The 17,218-nt window shown below is 51.0% G+C and overlaps 1 long non-coding RNA gene and 1 pseudogene across 4 annotated transcripts in view; both read right to left on the bottom strand.

Annotated features, from left to right (window-relative positions):
- The window catches only part of LOC119878854, a 30,687-nt gene extending 13,834 nt beyond the window's left edge, over positions 1-16,853 (bottom strand). For all 4 annotated transcript variants that reach the window (XR_005387194.1, XR_005387191.1, XR_005387193.1 and 1 more), the window contains exons 1-3: positions 16,800-16,853; positions 14,445-14,521; positions 6,480-6,556 (exon numbers count right to left, since the gene is read on the bottom strand). This is a non-coding gene — a long non-coding RNA (uncharacterized LOC119878854). The remainder of the gene's footprint in view (positions 1-6,479; positions 6,557-14,444; positions 14,522-16,799) is intronic.
- On the bottom strand, positions 1,081-4,324 carry LOC119864447 (annotated as a pseudogene).
- Positions 16,854-17,218: the final 365 nt, after the last annotated feature.

Here is a 17,218-nt window from a genome sequence, read left to right as displayed (position 1 = left end):
AAAAGTATTGAAGACCAAGATTCTTTGGACATATTCTTACAGTTTCCCCAAATGTGTAAGATGGCAATAGGACTTTTTTGAGCATTTATTTTTTTCCCTCCTGATTCACTAGCACCTCTCAAAAATAAGCTCTAGAGAATCATGAAGTCCATTCAATAATTTCCTACTAAACACCCTAAATTACATATAAGACCACCATGATGATATAGATCTACTCAGATTGTCAAGGAATTATTTAACTTAGATTATGAGCAGCTACATTTACCAGTGCTTCCAGTCTGGGACCTCATTTCTAAGTGTGTGAGTTGGTTCTCCTGTTTCCATAATAACCAATTTAACAATCAGCTTGGCAGTCAACTACTTTAGAGGTAGTTTCATTAATGTTAGCCCTCTTCTCATTTATACATGAATCGACTGATACTGTGGGACTACTTATTTTTCTAATATACTTGTAAAAGGGCTCTGAATTCAAAGTAACAAACCTTCTGGAAGAATTAGCTCAGGCTCTTTTGTTTAAACTCAATCTTTTCCTTGTAGAACCTCAATGTATATTTTAGAATTTTCTTCCAATACTTTAGGACTCACTTAAAGTTCTAGTCCTAATATGACAATCTCCTTTTGTTGCTGCAAGGACCTAGAAATGCAACAAAGTTATGAGCTAGAAGTTTTTCAGTTTTTGAATGTCAGTAAAAACCAAAAAGAAAAGGAAACAATTAAGAAATTCAAGAAATTAAATTGGAATACAAAGTGGTCTTCATTTCACAGGACTAAGCTACTCCCTTACTGTATAATGAAAATCGTGATTTTTGTAATGCTTTTTCCAAATCAAAAAGCTCTCAAAACTAGTTCTTTCTCTCTCCTCTTTCCTGGTTTTGGGTAAAAGACTATTCTTAGTAGATGATCTGGTACATAATGAGCACTGCTGGTTGGCTGCACACACACGTACAACAACATGAACCCAACAAGTAGACAAACATCACTCTCCTTTCATGGCATTTGTCGTTTCTAATGGCTGAGTAATATTCCATTGTATCATAGACCACAGATTCTTGTTGTTGTTGTTGTTGTTTTCTCAACTTTATTGAGGTGGTGGGGGGAGTCAGGGAAGGAAGAGGTGTGGACTTGAAGGTTTTTGTTTTTTTAATGCAAAATAATTTATTTTGTGTTTGATACCAGATGAGACGATAAGGGTGATGGTGCTCATGCCCATACGCCGGCTCCAGGTGAAGTGCTCTAGGCTTCGGGCTCACTCTGCTACCTAAGAAGGTCTTTCTCAGCTTTAGCTCTACACAATGCTTGTGACTCAGCGCCTTGCAGGTTTGGGCATTATGGAAACTTTCACAGACTTGCTGAAGGGGATGGTGCCCTCGATGCTGGTTTCCACCTGGGGTGACACTTCGCCACCGTCAATCCAGGGGGATTTGGGAATGCGGGAATTGGAGTTGTAGGCCAGCAGCAGCCTCACATCCACCTGGCATGGTTCTGTCCAGGCAGTATGGGAGGGGTACACCTGAGTGATAAGCCGGTGGCGCCCTGGGCCAGGATTCTGCAAGTCTGCCGGCTTAGGATGAATCATCTGAGCCTGGCCATCTGGATAGAAGACCTGGACCTTCACAGCACTCTGAGGGTCCTGGACATTTTCCAGGGTCACATCGACATGCAGGGCCACAACCAATCCAGATGTAAACTGCAAGGGGTTGTCTGACTCACCTGCTGGCTCAATGATGCTGGCTGAAGTGTGTGGATCTGCTCTGGAAGGGGGAGGTGCAAGAAGGTACTCTGCCTCAGCATGGTCCGTAGAATTTTGACCACTTCCACAGGTTTGGATGTCATGAGTCGGGGCATAAGGTCAAGAAGTTTGTCCACAAAGCTGTCCTTTAGGTGGGGCAAATCCGCAATAAAACACCTCTGAAAAAAGTCCACTTCCTGTAAAAAGTTTTGACACATCCCAAATAAGGGGTCAACTCCTCGAGTAGTCCGTGCTGTTACTATAAGTTGCAAGGCTTTGGCCTGCAGCCTCAGGTGATGTATAATCACCACCTGTTTATTCTCCACACCACTGTACATGAACTCCATTTGGTAGGTCTCTTCCATGATCTGTTTTGCTGCTGTGGAGGCCAAGTCACTCTGCTTCAAATATAAAGGGGCAGCCACATTCCAGAGCTTTTCTTGCAAGGCCTTGAGGAGAAGAAGCTGACACCAAAGATAGGTAGCCGAGAACTCCTAGCAGCGACTCCTGCTAGTTCAGACTGAAGTTCTCCACGTTTTTGAAGATCCTGGATGGTGAACTCCAGCAGCTTCTGGGTTCCCTGAGGGTTCCGGTGCTCTGAAGACTGTACACCCTTTCAGAGCTCTGCTGCAGGAACTGATGGGACGGGTCCTCATGGGGCGCAATACCGGGAGAAATGGCCGATGACACTAGTTTTCTACCTGGTAACCTTAAGGCAGGAACAAGATGAGAAAGACTGTCTCAGAGGTAGGCATAATGCCTGAAGGTATGATCTGAGAACAGTGCTGGCATTGTTGAACAGGTTTTAGCAGCATTAAAAATAAGAACCAAAACTGCAATGTAAGCTGGTTCATCCATGTCTGGTTCAGCTGTGTCAAAAAATGGATGGGTGCTCAGGAGCTCTGGCACCAAGGGAAGCACCAGGGTTGGATGCCGACTTCCCAGAAACTTCAAGCACTTCCATATAGAGTCCCTATCAGTAGGGTACTTGGTTAAATTTTTCAGCAGCTCCGCCAGTGCAAGATGAATCCCTTCTTTAGTCGAAACATTAGTACAGCATAAAAGTTCATGAAGAGCCTCTCGAATATCTCTGGATGAATCCTCTAACACAGCCAGGACAGTGTCAAGCTGATCCTCTCGGAGAGTGATATTATTAGAAATTTTTCTCATGCTGTGTATGGGCTGCAGATGTACTTCCTCAATTTCATCATTAAACATGTCAACCAGGAAATCAGGGCGGCACTTCTCCGCAAAAGAAGGTGAAGATTGGGCCAGCACGCAGAGAGCCTCCACAGCAGCAATGAGGACCTCATACATCTCATCTTCCAATCCCTGAACAAAGGCTCCACAAGCTCCTGACTCAATCAAGTTCACAGCTCCTGTATCTATTTCTTCTTTGGGAGCATCACCTCCTCACTTTCTGCCACTGGAAAACTCTCCTGACCTGTAAAGTTCCTTGGCATGTTCATGTGCAGTGCATTTTCTCCTGAGATCGGACATGAGCTTCTTGTCGAGTGTTTGCTCCAGGAAATGAGAACTGACTTGTTCCATTGAGCCCAACAGCTTTGCAGCCTGAACTCGAACCACCCAGGAGCCATCATTGACCATGGGGCAAATTTTTCCAAATGCATCACCAACTAAGCGAATTTCTTCATTAGAAGAAGGAATGGGGACAACGCTTTCAGGATAGAGCTGACTGACAACCCAGATAAGTTGGACTGCAGCACTGCGCCCTTGTTCATAGTCATCAGACAACAATTTACAGGCCTGATTATAAATTGCTTGGTGTAATTTCAGTCCTCTCTCATGAAGCTGCAACATGGCTTTTATAGCTGCTGTTCTGACACGTGGGTCTTGGTCACTGAAGTAATCCCCTATCATCTTCTGGACATCTCTGACAGCTAGGCCTTCTCCATCTTTTGTGACACTTTTCTCCAAAGAGCCAAGATTGCCAAGTAATTGCAGGCACTTATTTCTTCCACCATGAGACGTATCTGTGAGGTGCTTGCAGGCTACATCAACTAATCCCATCTGGATAGCTTGATTCTCTGGGAGTCTGGTGCCAGTTGCAAGCAAGCTGTCCAACAGTTGAGCAAGGACTTGATGAGACTTTTCATTCTGCAGGATGTTAATGGCATCATCCATAATGCAGTCTGGTGAAAATCCTGCAGTCTTTGATAATAAACCCAACAATGATGCAATTTTCAGTCTCACAGATGGATCATTCTCCATAATAATGTTCCAAGAGAATCCTAACTACTCCTTCCACACTTTCTGCTTCAACAGGCTTTCTGGCAAACTGGAGTAGATACTGCAAAGCATCCGCTGGGAAGGGAGCTTTACACAGATCTACGTGGAGTGCTGCAGATTTACTTGGTTTTGTCAATCGCAGTTTCTTGGTTGCAATTTCCTCCTGTTGTTGCTGGACCTCCTTAGTGAATTCGTCGTACACTCGTTTCTTTAGGTGAGCCGCCATGACTTCCCGCCAGACCACAGCTTCTTGATCCATCATCTTTCGATGGACACCGAGGTTCCTTCCACAGTTTGGCTATTGTGGACATTGCTGCTATAAACATTGGGGTGCAGCTGTCCCGGGTATTATGCTGAGTGAAAACAGTCAATCGGAAAAGGACACACATTATATGGTCTCATTCATTTGGGAAATATAAAAATTAGTGAAAGGGAATAAAGGCAAAGGAGAGAAAATGAGTGAAAGTATCAGTGAGGGTGACAAAACAGGAGACACCTAACTCTGGGAAACAAACAAGGGGTAGTGGAAGGGGAAGTGGGTGGGGGTGGGTGACTGGGTGATGGGCAATGAGGGGGGCACTTGGCGGGATGAGCACTGGGTGTTGTGCTATATGTGGACAAATTGAACTCCAATAAAAAATTAAAAATTCTGGGGATCCCTGGGTGGCGCAGCGGTTTGGTGCCTGCCTTTGGCCCAGGGCGCGATCCTGGAGACCCGGGATCGAATCCCACATCGGGCTCCCGGTGCATGGAGCCTGCTTCTCCCTCTGCCTGTGTCTCTGCCTCTCTCTCTCTCTCTCTCTCTCTCTCTGTGACTATCATAAATAAATAAAAATTTAAAAAAAAATTAAAAATTCAAAAAAAAAAAGAAAATGGGCCCTTTATGTAAAATAAGCAAACATTTAACTGATGTATTCAGTAGGTCCAATAAATGGAAATGTATGACACTAAAAAAAAAAAAAACACCAGGGAAATCTTCAGGGTTCTAAAGTATGTCATTGTTTTTCAAAAGATATCCGAGTGATATAAACAGGAACACCACAAGTACAGAAGTAAAAGCTGCTGAAGGCACAGATACGAACAATTTCACTACTATGTTAAATGCCGTAGATCATCATGAGAAAGATTTAAATGCATCAGTAAATAAGAATCTTTAAGTTTTGGACACAGTTTTTTTTTTTAACATAAGCAAATATGCAATAATGTATTTCAAATGTGAAAAAGTACCTGTACCCATGGCCACCCTGGAGGAAGAGCATGCCAAGGGGCATGCTATCGGGATCCCCCACATGACAGAGCAGCCACCTGCCTCAGTGAAGCAACCGACTTCGGCCACTGAGCAACATCCTAAACGAAATCAAGAGCCCGCCAGAGCTACTACACTGGGGCAAGCTGAAACTTATGGGCCTGAGCAGTTTGAGCCGGGCATGGCAGTTGGTGCTGAGTGCATGGCCCGAGCCGAGAAGCTAGCTGCTGAGGCCAAGTCAATTTACAAGGCAGTCACACCTCTGATTCACTGTCCCAACCTGGAGGAGCCACCTACACACTTGGCCACCCTGCAACAAGAGCTCCCCCAGGTGCCCACTATCAATGTCCCCGGCATGCCATGCCAAAGGAATCACCTGCCTCAGTGCAGCAACCAGCTTTGGCCCCTGAGCAACATCATGTCAGCAGCCCACCCCAGCTCTGAAGGTGGGGCCTGATGAAGCTTCTGGGCCTGAGGTGATCGAGCTGGGCAGGGCTGTCGGTGCTGAGTGCTTGGCCAGAGTAGAGATACCAGCTGCTGAGTTGAAGCCAATGCATGAGGTGGTCAAATCTCTGATTCACTCTCCCAACAAGGAGGACCCACCTGCAATCTTGGCCACCCTCGCAGTAGATCATGTCCCAGCGCATGCTATCAGGGTCTGCCACATGCCGGAGCAACCACTCGTCTCAGTGGAGCAAATAGTGTCCACCCCTGTGCAATATCCTGAACCACCTCAACAACTGGCCCCAGCTCCTACCTTGGGGCCTGCTAAAGCTTCAGGGCCAGAGGTGATTGAGCTGGTCATGGCTCGAGCCGAGAAGCCAGCTGCTCAGACCAAACCAATGCATGTGGTGGTAACACCTCTGACTCACTGTTCCGACATGCAAGAGCTACCTGTACCCGTGGCCACCCTGGAGGAAGAGCACGCCCAGGTGCATGCTATCGGGTTCCCGCACATGCCGGAGCCGCCACCTGCCTCAGTGGAGCAAATGACTTTTGCCACTGAGCAACATCCTGAACCAAATCAAGAGCCTGCCAAAGAGACTACAGTGAGGCCAGCTGAAGCTTCTGGAGATGGAATACTTCCAAACTCGTTCTATGAGACCAGCATCACCTTAAGTCCAAAAGCAGACAAAGACCCCACCCGACCAAAAAGGAGAGTTATAGACCAATGTCTCCGATGAACACGGATGCAAACGTTCTCAACAATATACGAGCCAATAGGATCCAACGGTACATTGAGAAGTTACTCACCGTGACCAGGTAGCATTTATCCCCGGGATGCAAGGCTGGTTCAACACTTGTCAAACACTCCATGTGACTGATCAGATCTGCAAGAGAAAACACGAGAACCAGATGATCCTCTCAATAGATGCAGAGAAAGCATTTGACAAAATACGGCATCCATTCCTGATCCAAACGCTTCAGAGTATAGGGATAGAGAGAACATTCCTCAGCATCTTCAAAGCCATCTATGAAAAGCCCGCGGCAAATTATCATTCCCAAGGGGGAAATGCTGGGAGCCTTTCCCCGAAGAAGATCAGGAACGAGACAGGGATGTCCACTCTCATCACTGCAATTCAACATAACACTAGACGTCATAGCCTCAGCAATCAGGCAACAAAAAGAAATAAAAGGCATTCAAATCGGCCTAGAAGAAGTCAAACTCTCCCTGTTCACAGATGACATGATACCATACACCTGGAAAACCCAAAAGACTCGACCCCAAGACTGCTAGAACTCATACAGCAAATTCGGCAGTGTGGCAGGGTACGAAATCAATGCCCAGAAACCAGTGGCCTTTCTAGACGCTAACGATGAGACTGAAGAAAGAGAAATTAAGGAGTCAACCCCATTTGGGATGGCACCCGAAAGCATGCGCTACCTAGGAATAAACCTAACCAAAGAGGTCAAGGATCTCTATCCGAAAAATGACAGAACACGTCTGAAAGAGACTGAGGAAGACACAAAGAGATGGCAAACTATTCCATGCTCATGGATCCGAAGAATGAATATTGGGAAAACGTCAACGTGACCCAGGGCAATTTACACAATGCAATCCCTATCAAAATACCATGGACTCTCTTCAGAGAGCTGGAACAGATCATCTGAAGATTTGTGTGGAATCAGAAAGGACCCCGAATGGCCACAGGAAGAGTAGCCAAGAAAACCACAGCGGGGGGCAGTACAATGCCGGATTTCAGGTTGCACTGCAAAGCTGTGCTCACCAAGACAGTGTGGTACAGGCACAAAAACAGACACATCCATCAATGGAACAGAAGAGGAATCCAGAAGTGGACCCTCCACTCAGTGGTCAAGACCACATATTCGACCAAGCAGGAGAGACCATCCACTGGAAAAAAAGACAAGTCTCTTCCATAAATGCCACTGGGAATGCTGGACAGCCACATGCAGAGGAGTGAACCTGGACCACTGTCTCACACCAGACACAAAGATAAACTCAAAATGGATGAAAGATGTAAATGTGAGATGAGATTCCATCAAAACCCTAGGGGAGAACACAGGCAACGTCCTTCCCGAACTTGGCCACAGCAACTTCATGCAAGATACACCCACAAAGGCCAGAGAAACAAAAGCAAAGATGAACTATTGGGACTTTATCGGGATGAGAAGCTTCCGCACAGCCAAAGAGACACTCAACAAAACCAACAGACAACCTCCAGAATGGGAGAAGCTACGTGCAAATGACCCGTCGGGTAAAGGGCCAGCATCCACGATCTCTAAAGAACCCATTCAACTCAACAGCAGAGAAACCAACCATCCAATCCGGAAATGGGCAAAAGACACGAACCGAAATGGCACAGAGCAAGACGTCGACGTGGCCGACAAGCCCATGAGAAAATGCGCCGCATCACTGTTATTTCCATCAGGGAAACACACGTCAAAAGCACAACGAAATCCCACCTTACACCGGTGAGAATGGGGAACATTGGCCAGACAGGAAACCACAAATACTGGACAGGATGTGCAGAAAGGGGAACGATTTCAAAATTCAACAATTTCAGAGGTAGCATATTCACCTGAAAGGGACCAAGGGGGAGGGGGGCATGCTGCCGGCCAGGCTGGGGAGCTTAGGGAGGGACCTGAGAGCGGGGAGGGGGTGGGGGGAGGAGGAACACCAAGGGCCTTGGGGGGCCTGGGGGGGCCCAGCAGCCCAGGCCCTCAAGCCACCACCCCAAGGCCCTGCCCTGACATCGCAAGGTGCCTGCATCCTAACCCCTCTGAGCAGCCGCGGATGGGTTCGGCGGCACCTCCCCGAGCCCCGGTGGAGGGGCCCCACACCCTCCCTGAGCCGCTCCTGTGAGACCTGACCTGACACGTAGGAGGCCCCGCCGCCGCCCCCCTCCGAGAACAGGTGCCACCACTCCTCCCCCGCGCAGCCCTCTGCCCGGCACCCTGGCGGCCCAAAGGGTGTCCGCCGGGCTCGCCACGGGGGCGCCTCCATGCGGCCCCCAAGACTCACTGTCCCCCTCCGGTCCCTCCCAGGCACCCGCCGCGCCACCAGCGAGGGCCAGATGCCTCTCGCACAGCCACCCCGGGGCCCGTCACGCCTCCCGGGGCCCACGCTGACCTGCGCGCCGGGGGCCGAGGCCTGCAGAGCCGCTGCCGCGAGCCCGGAGCGCGGGGAACCGCGGGGAACCGCGGGGAACCGCGGGGAACCGCGGGCCTGGACTGGGGGCGCGGCCGCGCAACCTCCTGCCGTGCCCAGGTCGCCGCATCTGCGCACAGCTCCTCCTGCGGCCACGCCCCGGCCCCCTTCAGGTCACGCTCGGGCTCAGGCGCCTGGGCAAGCTCCCGCCCCGCCCCCGCCACGCCCCCCGCAGACCTGCCACACAGAGGCCCGCCCTCCGCGGAGCCTACAGGGGACCCGAGACCGCCTCTGCCTCCCCCCCGCTAGTCTAGTCGGGGCGCCGGGGCCGAGGCCTTGCGCCCCGGCTCAGTCCCGAGGGACACCTGCTCACGGAGGCACGGAGCCTCTCTCTGGCTCTGTGTCTCCATCCCTGTCCCTCCGTCCCGGTCTCTGTCTCTCCCTCACTGTCTCCCTCGCTCTCCCTCCCGGTCTGGCCCTGTCTCCCTCCCAGTCTCTCTGCCTCTGCCCCCACCCCCATCTCTCTCTCTCTCCCTCGCCCTCCCAGTCTCCGTGTCCCTCCCAGTCTTTCTTCTCTTACTGCCTATCATGGCCTGTCCCTCGCTGTCTCTCTCTCCCTGTCTCTGTGCCTACCTTCTTGTCTCTCGGACTCTCACTTGTCTCCCTCCCTGTCTCATTCTCTCCATCCTGTCTCTGTCTCGCTGTCTCCTCCCTCCCTGTCTCTGACTCTCCCCTCCTGTCTCTCGGTCTCCCTCCCTGCACCTTGGTCTCTCCCCTCTGTCTCATCTCTCCCTCTCTGTCTCTTGGTCTGTCTGTCCCTCCCTGTCTCTGGATCCTTCCTTCCCTGTCCTGTGTCTCTCCCCCATCTCGATCTCTCACCCCCGTCGTCTCAGTCACTCCTCCCTGTCTCCATCTCTCTCTCCCTGCCTGTCTCTCGGACTCCCCCTCGCTTTCTCTCCGTCTCCCTGCCCACCTCTATCTATCTCTCCCTCCCTGTCTCTGTCCATCCCTCCACTTCTGTCTCTCCTTCCCTGCCTCGGTCTCTCCATCCCTGTCTCTCGCCACCCGTCTCCATCTGTCCCTCCCTGTCTGTGTGTCTCCATCCCTGTCTCTCTCTCATCCTGTCTCTCGGCCTCTCCCTCACTGTATCTCGGTCTCCCTCCATGGCTCTGGCTCTCACTCCCTGTCTCTCTGTCTCCCCCTGCCTGTCTCTCTGTCTCCCCCTGCCTGTCTCTTGGTCTCTCCCTCCCTGTCTCTGGGTCTGTCCCTCCCTGTCTCTCGGTCTCCCTCCCTCTCTGTCTCTCCCACGGTGTCTAGATCTCACCCTCCTTCTCTCTGTGTCTCGGTCTCTCCCTCCCAGGCTCTCGGTGTCTCCCTACCTGTTTCCCTGCCTCTCCCTGCCTGTCTTTCTGTATCTCCCTCGCTGTCTCTGTCTCTCCATCCCTGTCTCTCTGACTCTCCTTCCCTGTGTCTGTGTCTGTCTCTCCCCGCTGCCCCATCTCAGTCTGTCCCCGCCCTGCCCCCCACCCCGTCTCCTCTCCCGCCCTCTCTCTGACTCTCGCTCCCTGTCTCGCCGACTCTCCCTTCCTGTGTCTCTGTCTCTCTTTGCGTCTCTGTCTCTCTGCCAGTCTCTGTGTGTCTCCCTTCGTGTCTCCCAGTCTCTCACTCCGTCTCGTTCTCTCCATCCTGTCTCTGTGTTCCCCTCTCTGTGTCTCAGTCTCCCTCCCTTTCTCTCTGACTCTTCCTCCCTGTCTCTCAGTGTATCCCTCCCGGGCTCTCGGTGTCTCTCTGTCTCTGTCTCTCCCTCCCTGTCTCTCTGACTCTCCTTCCATGTCTGGCTCTCTCCCTCCCTTCCTCATTCTTCCACCTTGTCTCGGTCTCTCCCTCACCATCTCTCTGTCTCTCCCTCCCCATCCCTATCTCTCCCTCCCTGTCTGTGTCCCCCTCCCTGTGTCTGTCCATCCCTCCAGTTCTGTCTCTCCTTCCCTCTCCACGTTAATGAAACAAAGGATGAGAACCGTAGGATTCTCTCAATAGATGCAGAAAAAGCATTTGACCAAATAGACCATCCTTTCATGATGGAAACCTTCTGCTGGGTACGCATACTGGGAAAAAAACCTCAATTATCATAAAACCCATGTACAAACGACCCAGAGAGGGAACGTGCTCTTCATTGGGAAAAACCTGGAGCTTTTCCCTTAAGGTCAGGAACACGACAGGGTGTCCACCCTCAACACTCTCGTTCGGCAGAATAGTAGTGGTCCTCGCTTTCCCAGCGACATTCCGAAACAGAAAAAAAAGGCATCCGGATCGGCAAAGAAGTCACACTCTCACTCTTCACAGAGGACATGACACTCTATGTGGAAAACCTCACACAATCACTAGACTAGATCGTACGTAAGGGATCTATCCAACAAGACGACCTAACTAACGATCGTGGGTATCTATGCCCTGAATGTGGGAGTTGCCACGGATATCAATCAATCGCTAAGCAAAGTTAAGACATACTTAGATAATAATACCCTTTTACTTGGAGACTCGAATACGGCGCTTTCTGCAATTGACAGGTCTTCCAGGCACAGCATCTCCAAAGAAACAAGAGCACTAAAGGATACAGTGGACCAGGTGGATCTCACAGATATTTACAGAACTTTACATGCAAATGCAACTGAATTCACATTCTTCTCAATTGCACGTGGAACTCTGTCCAGAAGAGACCACATACTGGGTCACAAATCAGGTCATAATCGATACCAAAACTTTGGGATCGTCCCCTGCATATTTTCAGCCCATAATGCTCTGAAACTAGAGCTCAACCACAAGAAGTTTTCAAGGATTTCAAACACGTGCAGGTTAAGGACCATCCTGCTAAAAGGTGAAAGGGTCAACCAGGACATTAGAGAAGAATTAAGAAAATTCACGGAAACCAATGAGAACGAAGATACGACCAACCGTTCAGAATCTCTGGGATACAGCAAAAGCGGTCCCAAATAGGGGAAAGACATCGCAATACAAGCATCGATCAAAACACTGGAAAGAACTCAAACACGAAAACTAACCTGGCACCTAAAGGAGCTGGAGAAGGACCAGCAAATGAAACCTTCACCCAGCAGAAGACGACGGTTAATAAAAATTCGAGCAGAACTCAATGAAATAGAGAGCAGAAGAACTGAGGAAACACATCCACAAAACCAGGTGGTGGACCTCTGAAAGAACCAATAAGAGAGAGAAAAACCATGAAGCCAGCCTTATTAAAAGAAGAGAGAAAAGACTCCAATTAACAAAAACACGAATGAGAAAGGAGAGATCACCACCACCACGTAGGAAATACAAGCGATCTGAAAAACTCATCCTGAGCAGCTATACGCCAATAAATTGGGCAATCGAGAAGAAACGAACGCATTTCCGGAAAACCACAAACTACCAAAAACGGAACAGGAAGACACAGAAAACCCCAACAGGTCAATATCCAGGGAGGAAATTAAAGCAGTCATCATCAAAGACCTCCCAGGACACAAAAGTCTAGGGCCGGGTGGCTTCCTGAAACACTGTGGAACACGTCGGAAAGAAACTGAGGAAGACACAAAGAGATGGAAAAGGGTTCCACGCTCCTGGGTTGGAAGAATTGATATTGGGGAAAATGTCAACGTGACCCAGGGCAATATACACAACTAATGCAATCCCTGTCAGAAATAGCACGGACTCTCTTCAGAGAGCTGGAGCAAGTCCTCTGAAGGCTGGTGTGGAATGCGAGAAGACCCCGAACGGCCACGGGAAGAGTCGCCAAGAAAACCACTGCGGGGGCAGCACAATGCCGGATTTCACGTTGTGCCACGAAGCTGTGACGGGCAAGACAGTGGGATACTGGCACAAAAACAGACACGCCGATCAATGGAACAGAAGAGAGCATCCAGAGGTGGACCCTCAACTCTATGGGCAACTAATATTCAGCCAGGCAGGAAAGACCATGCACGGGGAAAAAGAAAAGACAGTCTCTTCAATAAATGCTGCTGGGAACACTGGACAGCCACACGCAGAAGAATGAAACTGGACCATTCCTCTCACACCATACACAAGGATAAACTCAAAATGGATGAAGGATCTCAATTTTGCAAGACAAGAGTCCATCAAAATCCTAGGGCAGGACAAAGGCAACAACACCCTTCTTGAACTGGGCCACAGCAACTTCGTAGAAATGACATCAGCCACGAAGGCCAGAGAAACAAGAGCGAAGAAAAGGATTGCTGGGACTTCACCAAGATGAGCAGGTTCCACACAGCAAAAGAAACACCCGACAAAACTCAAAGCCAACCCACAGAGTGGGAGAAGACATGTGCAAATGACCCTGTCAGGTAAAGGGCCAGCATCCAAGATCTCTGAAGAACTTCTGCAACTCCACAGCAAAGAGACCAACGATCCAATCCGGAAGACGGGCAAGAGACATGAATGGAAATGTCACAGAGGAAGACTAGGCATGGCCGACAAGCACGTGAGACAATGCTCCGCATCACTGGCCGTCAGGGAGATATGGGTCAAAAGCACCACGAGATCCCACCTGACACACCAGTGACTGCGGTGAACGTTAACAAGATAGGAAGCAGCGAAGGTCGGCGAGGATGTGGCGAAAAGGGAACCCTCTTGCACTGCTGGTGGGAATGTGACCTGATGCAGCCACGCATGGAAAACCGTGTGCAGGTGCCTCAGAGAGGTAACAACGGATCTGCCCTGCGATCCAGCATGGGGGTGCACTGGTGGAGATGTACCCCAAAGATACAGATGCGGGGAAACACCGGGACACGTGCACCCTGAGGTTTCGAGTTGCAATGCCCACGATAGCCACACTGCGGAAGGAGCCTCGGTGCCCATCGAAAGATGAATGGATAAGGAGGGCGAGTGGTCTCTGTACACGATGGAAGATTACTCAGCCATCAGAAACGACAAACACCCACCATTTGCTTCGATGTGGATGGAACCAGAGGGTATTATGGCTGAGTCAAAGAAAAAGAAGGCAGTCGGCGAAGGACAAACATTCTATGGTCTCGTTCTTTTGGGGAGTATGAAAAAAATAGTGAAAGGGAACAGAGGAGAAAGAAGAAAAAAAATGAGTGGGAGATGGCAGAAAAGGAGACAGAACAGGAGAGACTCCTAACCCTGGGAAATGAACAAGGGGTGGAAGAAAGGGAGGAACGCGGGGGGGCGGGGTTGACTGGGTGACGGGCACAGAGGGGGGCACTTGATGCGATGAACACTGGGGGAGTTACACTCGATGTTGGCAAAATGACCTCCAATAAGAAAGAAACCTATAAACAAACACCACAACCTCCCAAGACACAAAAGTCCAGGGCCAGATGGCTTCCCAGGGGAATTCTATCCAGCGCTTCAAGAAGAAAGACTAACTATGCTACTAAAAAGCTGCTCCGAAAGATAGAAAGAGATGGAATACTTCCAAGCTCGTTCTTGGAGGCCAGCATCACCTTAACTCCAAAACCCAAGACCCCAAAAGGGGACAATGCTGGACCGATGTCCCTGATTAAGGCGGACGCACACCTTCTCCACAAGATATGAGCCAACAGGATCCGACGGGACATGATTAAGAAGTTACTACTCACCACGACCCAGTGGGGTTAATCGCCAGGGTGCAAGGCTGCTTCAGCACTCGGAGAACACTCGATGGGCTTCATCAGATCTGCAAGAGAGAAAACAAGAACCAGATGATCCTCTCAAGAGACGCAGAGGAAGCATTTGACAAAATACGGCATCCATGGCAGATCCAAACCCTTCAGAGTACAGGGATAGAGGGAACGTCCCTCAGAATCTTCAAATCCATCTACGAAAAGCCCGTGGCAAATTATCATCCACAATGTGGAAACACTGGGAGCCTTTCTTCGAACATCAGGAACGAGAGACAGGGATGTCCACCCTCACCACGTCTTCTCAACATTCTTCTAGACATCTCGGCCTCAGCAATCAAGCGACAGAAAAAATAAAAGGCATTCACATTGGCAAAGAAGTAGTCAAACTTGCCCTCTTCACCGATGGCATGCATGGTACTGTACCCGGAAAACCCAAAAGACTCCACCCCAAGATCGTAGAACTCATACAGCAAATTCGGCAGCGTGGCAGGATCCTAAATCTATCCCAAGAAATCAGTCACCTCTCTATACGCCAACGATGACTCTGAAGAAAGAGAAATTAAGGAGTTCGGTTTCCAGTGACAACTGCACCCAAAGCATGAGATACCCAGGAATACACCTAACCAAAGAGGTAAAGGATCTCTACCCCGAAAAACCACGGAACACATCTGAAAGAAATTGAGGAGGACACTAAGAGATGGAAAACTAGCCCCTGCTCCTGGATTGGAAGAATTCATATATTGGGAAAATGTCAACGTGACTGACCCAGGGCAATTTACACATTGATTGCAATCCCTATCATCAAAAATACCAAAGGCTCCCTTCAGAGAGTCGCCACAAATCATCTGAAGATTAGTGTGGAATCAGACAAGACCCCGAATGCCCAGGGCAATATTAGAAAAGAAAACCACAGCTGGCGGCATCACAACGCCGGACTTCAGGTTGTGCTACAAAGCTGTGCTCATCAAGACAGTGTGCTACTAGCAGAAAAACAGACACACGGATCAATGGGACAGAAGAGAGAAATCCAGAAGTGGACCCTCAACTCTACGGTCAGGACCATATATTCGACCAAGCAGGAGAGACCATCCACTGCAAAAAAGACAGCCTCCTCACTAAAGGCTGCTGGGAACGTTGGACAGCCACATGCAAAAGAATGAAACTGGACCATTCTCTCACACCATACACAGAGATAAAACTCAAAATGGATGAAAGATGTAATGTGAGATGAGATTCCCTCAAAACCCTAGGGGAGAACACAGGCAACGTCCTTCCCGAACTTGGCCACAGTAAACTTCTTGCAAGATACACCCGTGAAGGCCAGAAAACAAAAGCAAAGATGAACTATTGGGACTTCATCGGTATGAGAAGCTTCCGCACAGCCAAAGAGACACTCAACAAAACCAACAGACAACCTCCATAATGGGAGAAGCTACGTGCAAATGACCCGTCAGATAAAGGGCCAGCATCCACGATCTCTAAAGAACCCATTCAACTCAACAGCAGAGAAACCAACCATCCAATCCGGAAATGGGCAAAAGACACGAACCGAAATGGCACAGAGCAAGACGTCGACGTGGCCGACAAGCCCATGAGAAAATGCGCCGCATCACTGTTATTTCCATCAGGGAAACACACGTCAAAAGCACAACGAAATCCCACCTTACACCGGTGAGAATGGGGAACATTGGCCAGACAGGAAACCACAAATACTGGACAGGATGTGCAGAAAGGGGAACGATTTCAAAATTCAACAATTTCAGAGGTAGCCATATTCACCTGAAAGGGACCAAGGGGGAGGGGGGCATGCTGCCGGCCAGGCTGGGGAGCTTAGGGAGGGACCTGAGAGCGGGGAGGGGGTGGGGGGAGGAGGAACAGCCAAGGGCCTTGGGGGGCCTGGGGGGGCCCAGCAGCCCAGGCCCTCAAGCCACCGCCCCAAGGCCCTGCCCTGACATCGCAAGGTGCCTGCATCCTAACCCCTCTGAGCAGCCGCGGATGGGTTCGGCGGCACCTCCCCGAGCCCCGGTGGAGGGGCCCCACACCCTCCCTGAGCCGCTCCTGTGAGACCTGACCTGACACGTAGGAGGCCCCGCCGCCGCCCCCCTCCGAGAACAGGTGCCACCACTCCTCCCCCGCGCAGCCCTCTGCCCGGCACCCTGGCGGCCCAAAGGGTGTCCGCCGGGCTCGCCACGGGGGCGCCTCCATGCGGCCCCCAAGACTCACTGTCCCCCTCCGGTCCCTCCCAGGCACCCGCCGCGCCACCAGCGAGGGCCAGATGCCTCTCGCACAGCCACCCCGGGGCCCGTCACGCCTCCCGGGGCCCACGCTGACCTGCGCGCCGGGGGCCGAGGCCTGCAGAGCCGCTGCCGCGAGCCCGGAGCGCGGGCGGGAACCGCGGGGAACCGCGGGGAACCGCGGGCCTGGACTGGGGGCGCGGCCGCGCAACCTCCTGCCGTGCCCAGGTCGCCGCATCTGCGCACAGCTCCTCCTGCGGCCACGCCCCGGCCCCCTTCAGGTCACGCTCGGGCTCAGGCGCCTGGGCAAGCTCCCGCCCCGCCCCCGCCACGCCCCCCGCAGACCTGCCACACAGAGGCCCGCCCTCCGCGGAGCCTACAGGGGACCCGAGACCGCCTCTGCCTCCCCCCGCTAGTCTAGTCGGGGCGCCGGGGCCGAGGCCTTGCGCCCCGGCTCAGTCCCGAGGGACACCTGCTCACGGAGGCACGGAGCCTCTCTCTGGCTCTGTGTCTCCA

This window comes from Canis lupus, unplaced genomic scaffold (assembly GCF_011100685.1).
Source record: "Canis lupus familiaris isolate Mischka breed German Shepherd unplaced genomic scaffold, alternate assembly UU_Cfam_GSD_1.0 chrUn_S1991H2190, whole genome shotgun sequence".
Lineage (NCBI taxonomy): Eukaryota > Metazoa > Chordata > Mammalia > Carnivora > Canidae > Canis > Canis lupus.
This window is presented reverse-complemented; position numbering and strand designations above follow the sequence as displayed.